This window comes from Balaenoptera borealis (assembly GCF_965194805.1).
Source record: "Balaenoptera borealis genome assembly, chromosome: 7".
NCBI lineage: Eukaryota > Metazoa > Chordata > Mammalia > Artiodactyla > Balaenopteridae > Balaenoptera > Balaenoptera borealis.
The window spans coordinates 51,505,365-51,526,231 of NC_138864.1; the positions used below are offsets into that span (position 1 = coordinate 51,505,365).

Genomic DNA, 20,867 nt, shown 5'->3' on the forward strand with positions numbered 1-20,867 from the left:
TCTCCACAGCCCAGATTCCCCAAGTAGTCTCTAAGATTCTTTTTTTTTTTTTTGGTCATATATCAATTAGATGTGTCAAATTAAATACTTGACTTATAACTAGTATTCTAGACCTGGTAAAAGAAAATTGAAATTTAACATGCTATAAGCAACTCAAGTCAGTGACTTAACTATTAATGTTTTATGAGATATAAATATGATTTATATATATTTCCCTTTAAATAGTGATTTGTTTTAGAACAAATTTAGTTTTTAGTTTTCTACTTAAGACTTTTTTTTAACATTGCTGAAACATCTTAGATCTCATAGTAATTTATAATTCAGAGTCGTTGAAACTCAGAATTTCAATTAAAGATATTTTTAAAGACCTACCAAATGTCCTCATTTAGTTTGTAAATGAAAGAAAGAAAAGGGGAGTTTGAAAGATTAAGACTGACTACATTCATGGGAACTAAAATGGATTGTTGAGAAACATTGAGAAAAATACCCTTTTTGCAGGAATTTTTTTCCAGCAGATTCATACTCAGTATTATCTAAAATTTCATGTACTCTATGTTTTGATCCAAACATAAATATATATATTTTTTAACAAACCAAGTCATTTTATTGTGCAGTTTCCTTCTACCAGAAAATTACTAAAAATATAAATATAAAATCTCTAGAAAATACTCAGAATAGCTCTGTAATCTTCTTCCTCCCCCAAACTGGGGCCAACATTTTTGATATTTAAAAGTCAATTGGGGGGCTTCCCTGGTGGCGCAGTGGTTGAGAATCTGCCTGCCAATGCAGGGGACACGGGTTCAAGCCCTGGTCTGGGAAGATCCCACATGCCACGGAGCAACTAGGCCCGTGGGCCACAACTACTGAGCCTGCGCGTCTGGAGCCTGTGCTCCACAACAAGAGAGGCCACGATAGTGAGAGGCCTGCGCAGCGCGATGAAGAGTGGCCCCCACTTGCCGCAACTAGAGAAAGCTCTCGCACAGAAACGAAGACCCAACACAGCCAAAAATAAATAAATAAATTAAAATAAATTAAAAAAAAAAAAAAAGTCAATTGGGGCCTTACCTGGTGGCGCAGTGGTTGAGAATCAGTCTGCCAATGCAGGGGACACAGGTTCGAGCCCTGGTCTGGGAAGATCCCACATGTCGCGGAGCAACTAGGCCCGTGAGCCACGATTGCTGAGCCTGCGCATCTGGAGCCTGTGCTCCGCAACAAGAGAGGCCACGATAGTGAGAGGCCCGCGCACCGCGATGAAGAGTGGCCCCCACTTGCCGCAACTAGAGAAAGCCCTCGCACAGAAACGAAGACCCAACACAGCCATAAATAAATAAATAAATAAATGCAGCCTTTCCAATTTAAAAAAAAAAAAAGTCAATTGGATGTTTGCTAAACATGTGTTTGTCTTCATATCATCCACATACATAACAGGATCAAATTTGGGGCCAAATCTTTGGAGAAGATTCTTGAATCTCTCCTCCATATTCCTTTGTAGCTCAGGTAAACAATTTTCAGCCTTGGGACACAACCCCATTGCAAATACCTGCATCTGTCTGTGTCTGTCTTTGAGGGTTTCTCCAGCTCTAAAACAGTGAAGTGTACTAGACTTCACATTCCCAGGGTCAACCCTTAACTAGTAGAAGATTTAGTGCATTAAAATTGGTGGATGACAGGGACTTCATCTGGTCTGGGAAGATCCCACATGCTGCGGAGCAACTAAGCCTGTGCACCACAACTATTGAGCCTGTGCTCTAGAGCCCGCGAGCCACAACTACTGAGCCCGCGTGCCACAACTACTGAAGCCCGCGTGCCTAGAACCTGTGCTCCGCAACAAGAGAAGCCACCACAAGGAGAAGCCCGCACACCACAATGAAGAGTAGCCCCCGCTCGCCACAACTAGAAAAAGTCCGCACGCAGCAACAAAGACCCAGTGCAGCAAAAAATAAATAAAATTCAATCTTTAAAAAAAAAAATTGGTGGATGACGATTCCAAGGCACGTACCACACCGTTCCTCAGCAGGGAGCCGATGGAGGGGAGCATCAGTTGTCCAAAGCAGAAGCCCTCTCATGGCTTTCCTCCCTTTTCTCTCTCACTTATCTCGCCTCTCCCTCACTCCTGTTTCCTAAGATCAGCTCCCACATAAACTACATTCACCTGAGTCTTTGTCTCAGCATCCGCTTTAGGGTTCACAAACTAAACCAGCTTGACTTCCAATTCTTTGCAGAGATACTTAAACATTTTCAAATACCCATGACCAAAGATCCCTTCACTTTTTGAACATCAAAAACTCAAAAAAATTTTTTGATAAGTTAACATATACGATTCAAAAATGTGTCCTTTATTGCCCTGGCTACAAGGAGACTGTAAGTATAAAAATGAAACCAAAGTTGTCCCCAATTTTTGGTTTTGGTGGTACTTGAAACTTAGATGTTGCTACATTGTTGAGTATTTGATTAAAAAAAAAAAGAACCTTAGAAAAACCTTGGCCTATTCTCTTATTATTAACCACAACCTACATGACTGTTGCCAAGAATGTGAAGATGAACTCTCCCCTGGAACACCCTCCAGACCAATTATGTCCTGTGTGTCTAACATGATTTTTTTTAAGTGAATAATTTGTTCTAGTTATATTAGTTTTTAAACAGATCATAACTTCGGATGAACTATTTGCTTGCTGATTTTCTCCTTTCTATTTTTTTTCTTTAAAGTACTTCCCATTTACTTTAAAATATGAACAAAGTAAGGCTATTAGGCTATAGCTGGTAAGAAGGTAAATGAAACTGCATTACATCTAAGTGTTTTTAAGAAATGTTAGCACTCAAGAGATTAGAAAATTCTCAGATACTGGATTTTACATTTTTTTTGTTTGTTTTTAGTTTGTTTTCTTGTTTTTGTACAAATATATCTAATATAATGCATAGGGAATTTTTTTTCTAGTAAGATCCTGTGGAGACAAAAAAACAAACAATCTTAAATTAGATTTTTAAGACATATAAAATAAATATAATAAATAATAATGGTAAAAACATAATAAATAATTGCTAAATTATTTTAATTAGATTTTGTATAGTTAAATAACAAAAGAAAATGAGAGGGAGAGGAAGAAAGGAGAGGTGTGAAATAAATTGTCAGAAAGTTGATTTATTTTTTAAAACCCTTAATAGACGTAGCTCTAATTTAATAAAATTTCACTTAAAATAGTCATGCATGGTGAAAATTTGCTATAATTTTAACTACTATCTCATGGACAAATGAAATGGATATTCTAGAATACCTGTTTTTTTAAATTTGCAGTGGGAAAACCTATCTTCCTGTTTACATGTTACTTTATAAAGTCAAAGTGTCTCTGAAAAAACTTTGCCTTTTAAAATTTCTCTCCCTTTTCTTAAAAACAGCAGATATTATACATTTTTTTGAGAAGCATCTCATTGAACCTTAAATGGCACTGTAAGCTTTATGGAACTTTTCCTTTCTCTGTATTGACATAAATATAATCCACTCTGCCCACTTGACAAGACAGAAGTGAATCCTATACCATATTTAGCCTCGAGGTAAGAGTCCTTATCCTCTTAGTTTGTAAATACATTTCCTGTTAGGCAATACATTAATTAAAAATTATTACTGGTGGATAATTTCCAGCAATCAATAACATTACAAATAACACATTTTTAATTTTTATAGCAATGGTAAAGGTGTTCATCTATAAACATTTCATTCTAAGTGATAAAGCTGTGGAATGACTCCAGACTCAGTTGAAACTGGAGCTGGAGCTGTCGAGCTTCCCCACTATACTTTTCTGTCCAAATCCTATCCTGCCTTCCCCTCCATGATGAAAAGGGAGAGCATTAACTCTTGATCAGAAGCCAAGGATATGACTAAACTTAATAAAAGTCGTCCACTTTTCTTCCAAACCTTATGCATTTTTGGCTAAAACATTCCCTAGAGACAGGAAGCTATTAATTGCATGTTTTGATTTTTTAGCATCTGCCTTTCCATCTGGTACTTGACTGTACATTATATATAGGAGGGTGTGAACAGGAGATGGTGACAATGTCAACAAGAACTAACATTTTTGCAGTGTGTAAGTAAAGAAGCTGATAACATAATTTTGAAGTTGAAAGACAAATTGTGGAAACGCCCAACCGTGAATAATTGGGAAATTGGCTCTATAAGTTTTAGTATATCCTTAGTTCAAAGACTTGAAAGAAAACCCATGCACAATGAATTTCTCTTCATCAAATAAAATCAGGTAGATTATAGTTTTCTCAAGAATACTAAAACTAACATGTAAGTTGAATATTACTAAACAAGCAGTAGCTGTTAAAATGTATTAATTAAGCATTAATTATTAAAATATTAAAAGAATTGATTATTTCTGTTATAATAATATTAATTCCATTTTAAAGAGGAGGGATCTGTTAAATAAAAATCAAATATTAGAGAAGAAAGTTGTAGTGTGTTGAATGGTATCCTCCAAAATGACATGTCCATGTCCTAACTTTTGAAACCTGTGAATGTGACCTCATTTGTAAAAAAGGGTCTTTCGCAGATGTAATTAAGTATCTCAAGATGAGATTATCCTGGACTATCCAGGTAGACCCTGGGCCCATGACAATTGTCCTTACAAAAGACAGAAGAGGAAAAGAAGCAGAAGTCCACGAGAAGAGAGAGGCACAGACTGGAGTCATGTAGCCAAGAAATACCTAGAAACACCAGAAACCAGAAAGAAACAAAAAAGATTTTTTTTAAGTCATACATATTTTATTGTATTGTGTGTTGTCACACACTGAAAAGAGTGACATGAGTTTTCAACAAGGTATTTTAGATAACTGTCCATTTTTTACGAATGTTTATCTGAATGTAAGACCTAAGAAACAAGACAGTGACGCATTGAGCACTGAATCTTTTCATGCTCAGTATCCAAAAGTCAGGCCTTTTTTTTCCCTCTCCCATTCATAATGGTTAGTAACAGAAAACTGGCTTTTTAGATGATGTCAATAATGTGATGAGGCAGGTGAAGAGTTTGAAGGTTAAGGCATGTGAAATATGGAGCTGGAAGGAAGCATGCTGCTATTCCATTGGAAGCAAAACGGAGTGTAGACTCCTAGGGTACTTCTTGGCCTTTTCTCCTTACATTCAATACCTGGATACAAGCCAGAGGCTCATTTGTCCAAATCGGATACCACCCACAAAATATATTCTCTCATTATGGACAGCAACTCTGGATTCATTTTGGCCAGTGAGTAGGTTGAAATTAACAAAGTGTCCATTGGTTAGTGTCTATGTTCTAAGAATCTGTATGAACCGCAAGAATCTGTTTGTTATTGTAGTCTAGGCCGTGGCCTCCAAGATCATAGAGCTTTCAAAGAGAACACTGCCCTGACCACATCTTGATGTTGGACTTGTGGACTCCAGAACTGTGAGAAAATAATTTCTATTGTTTTAAGTCCCACCCAGTTTTCGGTAATTTGTTATAACAGCCCTAGGGAACTAACACAGCAGGTAGCTACATATTTTATATAATTTAAATACTTTAAATTATATAAAAATTGTCATTCATATGTGTTCAGTGCTATGTATTAGAAATGAAAGCTTCTATTCTTCATGAGGCATTTACACATTAGGTAAATAATAACAATAGCAGTTAATGTTCATTCTATATTATCCACGTAGCAGACATTCAAATGTTCCAAGTGCATTCAAATATTAATTTAATTCTCACAACAACCCCCCAAAAATAAAGTACTAGGAGAGTAGAGGTAACCGTAGCACAGAGTAGCTGAGGCTCCCATGAGAAGCAGCTAGAATTCGTGACTCAGGCAGCTGGGCTCCAGAGCTTATGTTCTAAATTGCTATATTAGATGAATTGAGGAAAAGCAGGTAATGGAATTCAAATTATCCACAAAGATGCTTTCATTTTGTTTTGAATAAGAATGCTAAGACAGGGAACTTGAGTCTTCGAAAATCAAATGGGCCACACGGGAGGATAAACAAATATATCAGTAATGAATATAGTGCTGATTCTGCAGGTCTGTTTTCTTCTTCCTAACACCAAGACTATCTGACTTATGCTAAAAAAAATAAAAAATAAATAAAAAATAAAATTAAAAAAAAAAGAAAAAAAATTCCAGTTATACATTTCTATCTTTCAAGTTTAAATAGAATTGGAATGATGCAGTGAAACTTCTCAACTAAAACGGCATGAAAAATTAAATTCTTTCAGTTACTTGACTGTGCCATTACCTTAGCAGATTAATTCAATAGGTGTTAAGAAAAAAAAAAGAGGTATATCTGTGAATGTAAACTAAACTGAATAAAAATTTCAGTTGATTATAGGTTGTTATGTTGATTAAGTTTTTCCTAAAAACCCATAAATTTAAACCAATGTTAAAACTTTTCTCTTGACAACAGCAATCTATAATTTCAAGCTTGGCCTAATATATACCTATACTCAAAATTCACTTTTTTCTTTTTAAAAATTGTCTAACCATACTCTTCCTTTTAGTTGATAATATTTTGATATGGTTCTTTGGCCTAAATACAATAAAGTAGTCAATACACATGGTTAGCTCACTGATATAGAAACTCAGAACATGAGAAGCTTTCTAAGAGGAATGTCAGCGGATTATCTAAATGGGTCCTAAATCCAGTAACATTGTCCTTTTATGAGACAAAAGGGGCCTTTACCATTATTGAGGCATTTTCAAAAAGTAGGCATTGTTTAAAACAAAACTTGCATGGACATGAGCTCATTTATTTCAAATCCATTTATTTAAGTCAATATTAATATATATAATGTATACTTCTGAAATAAGTTTATTTTTATATAGCCTATTTAGCTCTGGCATATGAATTTTTCATCTTTCAAATTTTTCTAGTCAATCCTTATATTACCAGTGTGACTTTTTAAAAAAGTATATACAAAGGCAGGGACTGATTTATAAAATGTTCTCAGATCATTATATTTTTGTGGCTTCTATCCATGTATTGATAATGCATTTAAATGCTTGCTACCAAGGAATATCGGCATTAAGTTGTTACAGTATAGTGTAGGTAAATGGTGGAGAAGGACTCAATAGGAAAATATTCGATTTGTTGCTGTTTTTTTAAAATACCAGCTGAACTATTTTGACTGTCACAAACACATATGTATGTTTTTCCAAGTTTCTATATGAAGTTTTACTTCTGCATTTTTTAAAGAAAGAAGTAAAAGTGTGATTTTTTTCCCTTTTACTTGTCTCCTTTCTTAATACAAACCTACAATATTGGTATATCAAAAACATACAGCAAGTGCTATGGAAAACAGTATGGCGGCTCCTCAAAAAATTCAAAATTAAAAAGTGAGCTGTCATATGATGTAGTAATCTCACTTCTGGGTATACATCCAAAAAATTGAAAGCAGAATGTCGAAGTGATGTTTTGACAGCCGTGTTCACTGTGTCACTATTTACAATAGCCAAGCTATAGCAACAACCTAAATAACAATTGAGGGATGAATGGATAAACAAAATGTGATACTACATACAATGGAATATTAGTCAGCCTTAAAAAGGGAGGAAATCACATTCTGAAACACTGACGAACCATAAGGACATTACACTAAAAGAAATAAGCCAGCCACAAAAGACACTGTATTTTCCATTTATGTGCAGTATCTAAAGTAGTCAAATTCATAGAAAGTGTAATTGCAGTTACTAGGGACTGTGGAGGAGAGAAAGAAGAGTTGTTTTTTAATGGATCTAGAGTTTCAGATTTGCAAGATGAAATAGTTCTGGAGATCTGTTTCACAACAATGTGAATATACATAACACTATTGAACTTTACACTTTAAAATGGTTAAAAAGTAAATTCTATGTTATGTGCTCTTCTCCAGAGTAAAAAAAAAAAAAAAAAAAAAAAAAATCAGAAAACATCTGAAGCATAAAAATTGTTTCCTAAAGTTGAGTATTCTTCGAATATAATTCAAATTGCAAACTAATAAGGTGAAGGTAGAGTTTTAGAAATCTGTCAAAGGGATTTTCTTTTGGTTCCCTAAACAGTGGTTTCTTAAATGGAGATTACTCTAGAGAATAAAGTCTAACTAGAAAGCTTTTGATCTTGTACTTCAAGAGGATGGCAAAAATCCTTCAGTGTATGAAAAAGAAACTTTACAAAAGGTGAGAAATAAGAATGAGTGAAAAAAATGTGATTTGATTGCATGGTATTGAGTAGCTATCAATATAGCATTTGTGGGTTAGCTTACTTGTTTGAGTAGAATGAAAAATATTTAATTGGTAAAGTCTGTTCCTGAGGAAAATTTATGCAAAATTTACTTTCTCAGAAATGTTTACTTTCAGCTTATTTCAGAGAAGTGATTCAGATAATCTCTTCAGGTGTTTTTCTATTTAGTTAACATTTAAGTTGTCCTAAATGCTTCCCCCGCTCATTTAAGAATCTGTAGGTGTCCCCGAGGAAGTAAATATTTGTCTGCAGAAGTCAACTGAAAATCATTAAATGTGAACATGGGTTAGTGTTGTTCATTGTCACTCATAGCCTGTCTTTTACGTTATTAATTATCTTTGTTTTTCAAATAACTTTTTCATTGTAGAAAAAGGTTAATCCAAGAGGCAAAGAGAAAAAAAATTAATGCCTCCACACTGAGCCCTGTTAAAACATCGGTGTATACATCCAAGTGTTTTCTTTATTCATCTACATTACATATTATATATCTATATACACATACACACACACACACACACACACACACACACACAGCTTCTGTGAACCCAGGCTGTTTTGCAGTTTACTCATATGCTTAATTTGTCATGAAGTTACTCTATCATCTTTTTTTCTGACCTTTTATTGATAGAGTTGGTCTTTGGTATGTTGTTGCTTTTGCTCTGCTTTCATGTTGCAATGGTACCAACATCCTTACCTGTAAAGAGAAAAAGTTGAAATTGAGGTCCCTAGAGTTCTCTGCAGACAGGGCCCATGATTCTAAGTCCTATCCCCAGCCAAGTCCAGATGGCCATCTTTGGTTTCAGAGTCCACGTTATTGTGATAGGATGACTTCTCCACATTCTGGGGCCAAGCTTAGTTGCAGAACCAGTGTGGTATCCAAAGGGTGGCTGATCTCTATGAAATTATGACATCCTTGAGGATAAGCTTTTGTGTTATTCTTCTCTGTGCTCACCACGGGAGCAGACGTTCAATAAATACTTATGTTCATCACCATCACAAAAAGCTCTTATGTGCTGGATGGTATTGTATCAACAAGAAAAAGGAAGTACCTGTGATTTAATTTTTTTTTTCTTTGGTAATATTTTTTATTACAATTTTCACTCAAGAGACTGATTTAAATGTAAAGAGAGCCAGTAAGTAACATTTCTTTTGTTTGATCACCTCCCCCTGCACATCCTGGTTTAGAAATATTCTTTCCTCACCAGAGAAGTAGCGTTGAATTAGTAGATGTTTAATTATGGTCTGGTGGAGGATTTGCTTACACATAGTTAAAATATATAGCGGCGGGAGTCATTGAAAAATATTTCTCAGTATCTGTCAAGATGTCGGATATGCATCGAGGACCGGCTTTGATATTCCCTGTTTGACTGTAGGTGAATGGATGGTCATTATGTCTAGACATGTGTTTGAAATATAGCTTTATTATTTATTATGTGAATTTAGAGAAATAAACTAACCATTCTGCATCTACCAACCACAACTTCCAATCCATCCCTCCCCCTGCCCCTTTCCCCTTGGCAACCACAAGTCTGTTCTTTTGTCGGTGTCTTCTGTTGTGTAACTAAGTTCATTTTTGTCACGTTTTAGGTTACACATATAAGTGATATCACGTGATATTTGTCTTCCTCCATCTGGCTTACTTCACTTAGTGTGATAATCTCTAGTTCCATCCATGTTGCTGCAAATGGCATTATTTTGTTCTTTTTTTTTTTTTTAACATCTCTACTGGAGTATAATTGCTTTACAATGGTGTGTTAGTTTCTGCTTTATAACAAAGTGAATCAGCTATGCATATACATATATCCCCATATCTCCTCCCTCTTGCGTCTCCCTCCCACCCTCCCTATCCCACCCCTCTAGGTGGTCACAAAGCACCGAGCTGATCTCCCTGTGCTATGTGGCTGCTTCCCACTAGTTATCTATTTTACATGTGGTAGTGTATATATGTCCATGCCACTCTCTCACTTCATCCCAGCTTACCCTTCCCCCTCCCCATGTCCTCAAGTCCATTCTCTACGTCTGCATCTTTATTCCTGTCCTGCCCCTAGGTTCTTCAGAACCATTTTTTTTTTTTTTAGATTCCATATATATGTGTTAGCATGGCTGAGTAGTATTCTGTTGTGTATACGTAGTGCATCTTCTTTATCCATTCATCTGTCAATAGTCACTTAGGTTGTTTACATGTCTTGGCTATTGTAAATAGTGCTGCTATGAACATTAGGGTGCATGTATATTTTAGAATCAGAGTTTTCTCCGGATATATGCCCAGGAGTGGTATTGCTGGATCATATGGCAACTCTATTTTTTAGTTTTTTGAGGAAGCTCCATACTGTTTACCATAGTGGCTGCACCAACTTACATTCCCACCAACAGTGTAGGAGGGTTCCTTTTTCTCCACACCCTCTCCAGCATTTGTTATTTGTAGACTTTTTTTTTTTTTTTTTTTTGGCCACACCACACTGCATGTGGGATCTTAGTTCCCTGACCAGGGATCGAACCCACACCCACTGTATTGGAAGCATGGAGTCTTAACCACTGGACTGCCAGGGAAGTTCCTGTAGACTTTTTTTTTTTTTTTTAAATTATTTATTTATTTTTTTATTTATTTAATTTATTTATGGCTGTGTTGGGTCTTCGTTTCTATGCGAGGGCTTTCTCTAGTTGTGGCAAGTGGGGACCACTCTTCATCGCGGTGTGCAGGCCTCTCATTATCACGGCCTCTCTTGTTGTGGAGCACAGGCTCCAGACACGCAGGCTCAGTAATTGTGGCTCACGGGCCTAGTTGCTCTGCAGCATGTGGGATCTTCCCAGACCAGGGCTCGAACCCGTGTCCCCTGCATTGGCAGGCAGACTCTCAACCACTGCTCCACCAGGGAAGCCCTCTGTAGACTTTTTAATGATGGCCTTTCTGACAGATATGAGGTGGTACCTCATTGTAGTTTTGATTTGCATTTCTCTAATAATATTGTTACTCACCTTTAAAAACAGCTTGCTTTTGTTTATCAGATTAATTTGTGAGAGCATGAATGGAAGGGTAGTGTGAGAAATATATAACTTTTTGAGCAAAAGATCACAGAACCACAGAATATCAGAGCAGCAGTAGACCCCTGAGGAATCAAACATTTCTTCATACACTCATCGCAAACAACACATGACATATATACCTCATACAAATGGAAAAATGGAGGCCCTGCCTGTTGGAATAGAATTTCTTTGATCAGACAGATAGGAGACCTGGGGGCTAGTTCTTACTGTGTTTACCCAGTACTGCTTTTTTCCCCACATAATTCAGTCTTCTCAGATTGAGCTATTGATACAGCAATGCTGCGTGACAACCAAGATGCTCAGGAACATAGAGCAAAAAAACCTTATTTCTGTGGCAAAGCTATTTACGCTGGCTCAGCTCGTCAGTGTTTCTGATCTGGCTGGACCCCTTCATGCATCGGTGTTCCGCTTGGGTCAGTTAGGCAGCTTTGTTTCTGGGGATGGCTGTCTCTTAGTTGAGGAATCTTAGCCCTTCTCCACAAGGTTTTTCATCCTCTAACAAGGTAGCTTGTGCTTGGTTGCATGGAATTGGCAACAATCCAAGAGAAAGCAGAGGTATACAAATCTCTGAATCTTATAACTGCCACACAGCTACTTCTGCCACATTCTACTGATCAAAGCAAGTCACAAGACCAACCCAGAACCAAGGAGTGGGGACACAGACTACATTTCATGATGGAAAAAGCTTCAAAGCTGTATTGCTAAGGGATAAATACAGAGCAGGGTGAAGAATTGGGGCCACTTTCTAAATCAATCAATCACAAGAAACCCCTCAATTTTGTTGAAATGAAATTAACAACATTCTCTTCCTCTGTTTTAGGATATTTCTCCCACATAATTGCTACATTGATGTTTAGTTGTCGTCCAATTGATACTATAAGAAAACTTCAATATACAACAAGGGGAAAAAAAGCCAAAACAAAATCTCTTAAACGTTAATGAATTCAGTTGAATTGCAAAAATATAAATATCACTCTGTTATCTTTTCTTACCACATACAACTATATGCCTTAGTCAGAGAGGGTATGAGCTAATTCTTTAAGTAAAGGCCAGCATTTGAAATCTCTTTGCCAATTTCTGAAGCCAGAATTAGAAAGATACAGTGTCTTTTTGATTATTAAGCACCAGTGCTACTAACTATATCCAATCATGTGAGCACAGTTGTTTAGGCACTAGTTAAGAAGACTTATTATAACCCTATAACAACACAATATATCAGAAGATGTTGAAAATTATCTTTCTGATATATACTTATGCATATTTTATAAATTGTATTTATATTTTATATATGGATAAGAATAACAACTACTAAAATAATCACTTTTTTCAGTCTTTCTCATGACATAATCAAGTAGATTATAGTTGAAAAGATTAATATGGTAGAAATCCTGTGACTATCTTATGTATGAAGTGAAATTTCTGCCATTTTTCTGAAATTTTTATCCTGTTTATTAGAAGCCAATCTGAGAGGCTTCTATAAAACCATATATAATTACCTCTTTAAATGTTATTTTTCTGTAAAGATATAATTTGAAATATCAAAACACAGTAAGAGGATGAATTTTTGAAATTTACCTTCTATCATATAAAAAAGATAAACTTTTTTTAAAGAAAGCTTAGTTCTTTATAATTTTCTAGGTAATTTTACATTAAAAGAATGAGCTTACCTCATAGTGTTATTGAAATAAACCTGCCCCCTCACTTAAAAAGTTTGTAGTTTTTACTTAAATAAATTACATTCATAACAAAATATACTGTGGGAGAGGTGTTTAATTTTTTTTATTCCATTGTAAATAAAGATAAACTTTAGGGTAATTCTTTTGTAAATCTCAAGACAATTCTACCTTAATAAAAAAAGAATTAATCTTATTCTGATGGTGTTAAAATCACCTTACCATCAAAGCTAACTCCTTAGAAGCACTGAAAGAAATTAGATTAGGAGTAAATGAAATACAGGTCAGTAAGCTTTAATAGGGGTAATGATCGCAACAGAGTTTTTTGAGGACTTAATGATCTCTTTATACATCAATTGACATTATTAGAGATACTGCTAAAATTGCTAACTATCGTTGAACACTTTGACTTGAAGAACTCTAAGTGCAAGGCTGTAGTTAAACATGAATGCTTCTGTATATCAAATTTACTTTTCCTTTGTCCATTTACAAAAATTAGCATTTGTAAACACAGCATAAAAATTTCCATCTTTATTTCTTCAACTTTGAATCACTTCATTAGCATAGGATTAACACAATTTCAAAATGTTTCTTCCTGACCATGTATATTAGCAATGTGATGTGCTAGGTGAACTTCTAACACTTGACCGATTTCAAGCCTTGGCTAATATGCTGTTTCTGAAAATGCAATACTGCAAAATTTTGATTTTTGTTTATTTACCTAGTTAGAATAGGTAGCTAATCTAAAAAAGGTGTCTCTTGTTTACCCTGATTTTTATATTCATGTGAGATGTTCAGTATTACATTACAGTCTCCTTAAATACAATCAGATAAACTCCAACAACACCAAAAAAAACTTCTGAGGTATTTACGCAGACTAGGGTGCAATAATCTTGGCTCTTTTCCCAATAATGCGTTTGGCACTTACTGCTTATAATAAACAACTCTCTTCCTGTGCTCTGAGGGAATTTGATCTTTCAGCAAGGTAAGTATCGCCCCAAGGGTTTAGAGAGGATGGAAAGAATTTAGAAACCGCAAAGTTGGCTTCCATGAACACCTGGTCAATTATTTGAGACAATAAACGGGAAGTGTGGCGACTTATAAAATACTTAATTCATTTCCAGACTACCAGTGTATATGTGGTTTTGCTTGTTTTCCTGCTTTAATACTTGGAATGACTTTATGGAAGATGATCCTCCAGACTCTGGCTTGATTATCTAATTTTACCTGAGAAAGAATAGGCTTATTCACCAATCTTTAGACCAAATACCTGAAAAACTACCAGATAATTATGACTGGAAGTCAAAGCCCATGAATACTTAGGGAGAGTTTAGAGAATTCTGCTCTTTGAAATTAGTCTTATGCATTCTTTTAAACTTTAGGTATATTTGTGACTTTTTTAGTGCAGTGGAAATATATTTGGCATTGAGACTCATCTCAGTCTCTGTATTTTAGCTGTTATTGTGGTTGTTTACGTTCAGTGAGAGATAAGGGTAACTGTCCCATTGTCTTTCAGAGTAAAATTAATACTCACAAATAATAGCTGATAAAATATGCTAATATTTATATGACATTAATCTTTCCCAAACCATACTGATTTTACTGTTGTTATTATTATTATTATTATCACAATTTTACCGAGTAGAAAGTTTAGGCTTACAGTAGTTAAACAATTGGTTGCTCAGTAGCAAAACTAGATTTCAAAGTCAGGTGTGATGACTCCGGATTTTGAGTTCTATATACTGAATCATTTTGCTCTATTAGGAGAGCCAATCTCACAGTTATATCTGTCACTGTGCACAGTCAAGAGCACTCCATTAGAAAGAAATATGAGACCTCTTTTTCTTTCTTATGGTCTCTTTCTTTTATGCTTATTAGAACTTTCCTAAAAATTAGAAGTTTCATTTTATGAGGATATTTCTGATAAATTGGGGGAGATTTGCATATGTAATGTCATTACCAACAGAGAACTCAGCAATGAGCATGGCTTTACACATTGGTATGTTTATTTTCCGTTTGGTAAATAGCTCATAGTTTGTTTCCAAATACTCATGAGACAGTTTAAGATGGGTCTTATCCACGGGAAAAATAAGTAACTTCCTATATATATAATTGTTTCAAAGGTCCCAGCAGAGAGATTCTGTATCACCCTTCCTTCTTCACTCCCCCTCCAACCCACAATCAAACACCATACCTTCTCATCACTAAAATCTGAACTACCAGGATATGCTAAACATGGAAAAATCCCCAGTGGGGAAAAAGTTGATACGTGGAGGAGACTGCAGGTTTGGAACTTGAACTGCTGCTCTCTTCACCCCTATCCACAGAGTTTGGGAGAAGACTACACTCACTGAGGAAAATTTATAACAAAAGGGAAAATAAAACTGCTATGTTCCTTTAAAATTCTAAATGAAAACTGCTATGTTCCTTTAAAATTCGAAATGAAATTCCTTTAAAATTCTAAATGTTCCTTTAAAATTCTAGAAAATGATATTCTTTCATCAATATCAGTATAGAATCTCATAATGAGCTCTCTGAACATTAACCTAATCTGACCCTCTAGATACTATTTTAGGAGTCATGTTCAACTTCCTACATAAGATTTTGGTTTGAATTCAAAAGAAAAGCCAGAAAATATATTTTTTAATGCTGTTGTTATAAATTCTCTCCTTTTATTTTGCCCTTTTTCTAAAAATCATATACAAGTAATTCCTATGGTAAGTTACAAATATGGCCACACATTTCACTCTCTTTATACACTTACCTTTGCGATATAACTTTTTATTAAATTGTGATAAGAACATTTAACATAATATATACCTTTCAACGAAAGTTTAAGTGTACAGTATAGTGTTGTTAACTATAGGCCCTATGCTTGTACATCAGGTTTCTAGAACTTATTTGTCTTGCAAAACTGAAACGTTATACAAATTGAACAGTAGTATCTCATTTCCCCCTCCTCCCAGACCCTGGCAAGTACCACTAATCCCTGCTTCTATGAGTTTCACTCTTTTAAATACCTCATGTAAATGCAATCATGCAGTACTCGCCCTTCTGTGACTGGCTTTTTTCACTTAGTATAATGTCCTCCAGGTTCATCCATGTTGTTGCATATGGTAAGATTTCCTTTGTTTTAAGGCTAAAAGATATTCTATTGTATGTATATACCAAATTCTCTTTATCTATTCATCTGTCATTGGACATTTAGGTTGTTTCCATATCTTGTATATTGTGAATAATGCTGCAATAAACATGGTAGTGGAAATAGGTCTTTTTGGTCTTCATTTCAATTCTTTTGGATATATACTCAAAAGTAGGATTGCTGGGTCCATATATTAGCTCTATTTTAATTTTTTGAGGACACTCCATACTGTTTTATATAATGACTGTACCAATTTACATTCTCACCAACAGTATACAAGCGTTTAATTTCTCCACACACTTCACCAGCACTTGTTATCTGTTATGTGTTTTTTTGATAATAGCCATCCTAACAAGTATGAGGTGATATTTGATACTGAGCACCTTTTCATATACCTGTTGGCTATTTGTATGTCATCTTTGGAGAAATGTCTATTCAATTCCTTTGCCCATTTTAATATCTTGTTGCTGTTGTTATTAATATTTGCTATTGAGTTGTAGATGTTCTTTATATATTTTGGAGATTAACCTCTTATCAAATATAGGATTTGCAAATATTTTCTCCCATTCCAGGTAGTTTTTTCATTCTGTGGTTTCCTTTGCTCTGTGGAGGTATTTTTGTTAGATGTAGTCCCAGTTGTCTATTTTAGGGTTTGATGCCTGTGCTTTTGTGTGATAGCCAAGAAATCATTGCCAAGACCAATGTCAAAAAGCTTTTCCCTTATATTTTCTTCTAGGACTTTTACAGTATCAGGTTTTAACCAAAGGAGTAAAAGACTTGTATACTTAAAACTATAAAACATTGATTAAAGAAAGTAAAGAAGACAAATAAATAGAAAAATATCCCATATAGATTATAAGACTTAATATTATTAAAATGTGTATACTAGCCAAAGTGATCTACAGATTGAATGCTATCCCTATCAAAACTCCAATGGCAGTTTTTACAGAAACAGGAAAAGTAATCCTAAAATTCATATAAAACCACTAAAGACTCTGAATAGCTAAAACATTCTTGAGAAATAAGAATGAATCTGGAGACATGACAATGATTTCAAAATATGTTACAAAGCTACCTTAATCAAAGCAGCATGGTACAGGCATAAAGATAGACATATAGAAAAATGGAACAAAGTAGAAAGTCCAGGAATAAATCCACACATATTCCATCAACTGATCTCCAAAAAGGATGCCAAGAAAACACATTGAGAAAAGGATAGTCTGTTCATCAAAGGGTATTGGAAAAACTGGATATCCACCTGCAAATAAATGAAAATGGACACTTATACCATACATAAAAATCAACTCAAAGTGCAATGTAATGTTATATCTCTCCTAACTTGCATCTCTTCCATTAAGGGGGTAAATTTTGCATCCCTTGATTCTTGCCTTGTCCATATGATTTGCTTTGAGCAATGGAAAATTAGCAAGTATGATACAAACAAAGACTTGAAAACTATTTAGACATTGGATCTTGCTCTCTTGTTGCTCTTTGAAGTCCTGACACTACCACATGCAGAGGCCCAGGGTAGCCCTGAAGAATTAGAGACCTTTCTGAATGAGGACTCTGTAGACCAATCACCTGGGTAACTGTCAGATATGTGAGTGAGACCATTCTAGATCATCAAACTTTGGTCAAATCTGTCTAGAGAGGGAGAACTACCTAAGCAATACAAAGAACTGTGAGAAGTAATAAATGCTTGCTGTCTTAAGCCAAAAATTTTAGGGTAGCTTGTTATACCACAAAAACTCATTGATATATTCCCTAGTATTTTTTGTTGTTTTTGTAGATATAGATCTTAAAGAAAATCTGGCTAGTACTTCCTGCCATAAAGAAAATATCCAGGAATGTAAAAATATGAACATTCACACTATTCAGTAATTCTAGTAAAGAATCTAATGGCTCTGTTCAGAAATACAATGAATACCACTGCTGCGTTCACAGTGCAAAGCTAGTTCTCGTTGTGTTGCCAATAGTATATTTGAGGAAAGTGAGAAGTACGGTTATGTTTATGTTGACATGTCTTCATTGCAAGGTTAAGCATTTGATTTGTTTATACTTTCCCCCATTTCCCTGGTTCAGCTGCACTGTCTGTGTTTTAACAGGCTTCAGTATTCCCTCATTTGGTGAGACAGTGTCTGATTTAAAGATTAACATTTATATAGTGAAACATAAATGCTCATGAATTGTATATAATATTTTAGCAAAAGCTTATTTAGTTTTACCACTTTCACAAAATTTTTGTTTAGCAAGCAGCCTTTTCTTACTCCCTTACAAGTCCTATTTGATGGATGCTGGAAATGCAATAAGAAAAGTATAATTTTTGTATTCCCTGGTGAGTAAGTATAATAGGTAGCTGCTCTGTGCTATAACTGAAGAAAATAACTTTCAAATTTTACTTTGTCTTTTCCTACTTCCCTCTATCCTCCATTCCAACTGCCTGTCTTAACAAATGAATCTAAAAAGGTTTTCCATTTTTAATTATGTTGAAATAAGTGTATAACTTGACCAGATTAAGTAAAAACAATGCTTGAAAAGTATGTAAAAAATACACATAAAATTCTATGTGACTATAACACAGTTTTGATACCTTGTGTATGTAAGTTTGGTTTTGAAATCATGTGTTTTTCTATGTTTTCCCTTCTCCTAGTCTCCTGAAATAAGCTCTCCCCATCCCCAGGAATCCAATGATCTTGAAGATATTTATATCTCAAATATATACATTAACTATATTAATATATTTAAGATATTTATCTTAGAGCTGGAAGAAAACTTAGAAGTAATCTAGAGTCTATATTTTAAATATATTTTACTCCTATTCAGAGTTAGAAGTCCATCTATAGACAGACAGGTAAAATGAAAGCAAGTTTCATAAATTATTTATTCTTAATGTCAGTAAATACCTAAACTTTCAATTCTGTTTTATTACATTTCCATTTTCCTCTATTATGGTTTCTTCATTCTTTGTTTTCCATTTTATTTTTAATGTTGGTTGCTACTTACTAAACTGATTTCACATTTTACAGTTGGATTTGGACCTACTGACGGGAAGACTCTTCCTTCTAAACTAGAAGGAAGAAAATATTTTACAGCTTACAATGCCCATTATCGTTGTAATTCTTTTTTCTTATTTCTCTCTGCTCTTCTTCTTGCAAAGCAGATATCTCTATTTTAATCTCTCCTTGAAGCAGAGGAGATTTTGTCTCTGCAGACATCAGGCCCATGACTAGAGCCATCCCAGGAGTCTTCTACTCTGGATCTTCTTTTCTTTGATTTCATGTTTATCACTTATGACTCCTGAATTGATTTACAATTTATTTCATCTTTCTTAAAGTACTGTCTCTTGTCATTCTTTCTCCCTTATCTCCCCTATGAACATATACCCTACTTCCAGCTACTTTTCAGTTCTCTTTCCCAGCTTCATTTTTCTATCGCAGATGACCCTGCCTTACTTACTTGCTCTTGGTCACCACTACTTATGATCAAAGATCTTATCATTGTCATTTTGTGGGGCTCCAAACACTAAAAGCAATGATTAGAAGGCCTGGGATCATGTATGAATAGCAAAAATGAGTTACAAAGAGGAAGAAGTAAAAAAAAAAATTACCATGAGAAATGGGTCCCTCTGCTGGTCTAAGAAAATAATGAAGATTTTATTAACTAACTTCTGCCCTTGAATGCCTTTTTGTCACTTTTAGATAAATATCAGACAATTAAGTAAATAACATTTGAGGACATTTCCTCATTGAGAAGCAAGTCATTATTTCTCATATGTAACCTGAAGACCACTTACCCATGCTTCCCAGAGCCATGGCTCAGTAAAGGGCAGCTCTTGCCTTTCTACTTCCAGTGTCTGCTCAAACTTCGACACCCTCATGGTAATGAACTTCCCTAGCTTCTACTCTCTGTTGTGTTTCCCACACCAGGATTTTCGATTTATCATTCCCCTCACTTATCTACTTCCACCTTTATAAGGATTGAAGTATTGATGCTTTCTAACCAAAAAGTAACCATCTTTGCCAGACACATTCAGTTAAAGAGGGGTAGGTGCTGTTAAGATGGGGATGCATTCGTACTGCACAAAGAATCTCACTGTGGTATCTGAGCTGGCTATTTCCTTCTCTGGGGATCCAGATCACCTCCCCTTACTTTCTCCTTTCCTCCTCACCTACCTGAATTCCCAGTTACTCAGTGTCTATTGATCTCAAGTAGGTGTAGGTAGGAAGCAAAGTACAGAGTCATAGGTCTCTGTTGGAGGACATTTGTTGTTTAGAGGAGTATACAATTAATTATGTTTCTAATTGGTGGATTTCAATGGGGAGGCAAGAAATTCAGCCTGAGCTGAAAAAATACCTGAGTGACAATAATTTTATTTGACATTTGATAGTCACCACATGTTCTCTCTATATCACCTTTTTGTTAGGCTGATTGAGTTTTGATTGTTTTTCTCACCTTGTTTTATAGCAGAATAAATCACATGGTAATCTGTTATCTTTCACTAAAGCCAACATGTGAGCTGTTTTTTGATCCTTTTATCTGGAGAAGCAGCTGAAAATTTTAATGTCAGAGGGGAAAAGCACAAAGTAGAATCTATTCTTGAATAGAAGAGCAGTTGAATATTCTTAAATCTGTAAGACCTCAACCAATGGAAACAGACATAGAAAATGACAAAAGCAGTCTAAAGGCAAATGTTGCCAGATAATATTCCCTAGACATAATTTGTAGGGCTCAGTACACCCAGTACAAAATTAAAAAGAGGGGCTCCATGTTCAAAAATTATTAGAAATTT

General features: G+C 35.1%; 1 long non-coding RNA gene across 1 annotated transcript; it reads left to right on the forward strand.

The window, feature by feature from the left end:
- Window positions 1-731: 731 nt before the first annotated feature.
- Window positions 732-19,781, forward strand: LOC309631849. The gene is made up of 2 exons (XR_014246610.1): window positions 732-10,769; window positions 11,097-19,781. It is a non-coding gene; the product is annotated as an uncharacterized lncRNA (long non-coding RNA).
- The last annotated feature ends 1,086 nt before the right edge of the window (window positions 19,782-20,867 follow it).